This window comes from Fukomys damarensis, unplaced genomic scaffold (assembly GCF_012274545.1).
Source record: "Fukomys damarensis isolate Sample0158 unplaced genomic scaffold, DMR_v1.0_HiC HiC_scaffold_3, whole genome shotgun sequence".
Taxonomy (NCBI): Eukaryota; Metazoa; Chordata; class Mammalia; order Rodentia; family Bathyergidae; genus Fukomys; species Fukomys damarensis.
Genome location: NW_022900915.1, coordinates 10,609,453 through 10,609,716, shown reverse-complemented (window position 1 = coordinate 10,609,716; position 264 = coordinate 10,609,453). Strand labels below are relative to the sequence as shown.

The 264-nt window shown below is 67.0% G+C and overlaps 1 pseudogene; it reads right to left on the bottom strand.

The window, feature by feature from the left end:
- The window catches only part of LOC104864353, a 22,954-nt pseudogene extending 22,740 nt beyond the window's left edge, over positions 1-214 (bottom strand).
- Positions 215-264: the final 50 nt, after the last annotated feature.

Here is a 264-nt window from a genome sequence, read left to right as displayed (position 1 = left end):
CGCCGCCCTGGCTGCTCCGAGGGGTCTTCGCGCCCCGCTGCCCCACGCTCAGGGCGTCGAAATCCAGCGTCTTGCTCTCGAAAGCGCCCTCCACGTTGCAGAACATGCCGCCGTACTTCTGCCGCGGGACCTGGTCGGTGGTGCCCGGCCTGGCCAGGTACACGGGCAGATCGTCCTCGTGGGAACTGTCCCAGCCCCTCCGGCCCGAAGCCATGGTGCAAGCGCGACAGAGGCCCGCGAGTTTTCTTCTTCAGAAACGGAAAG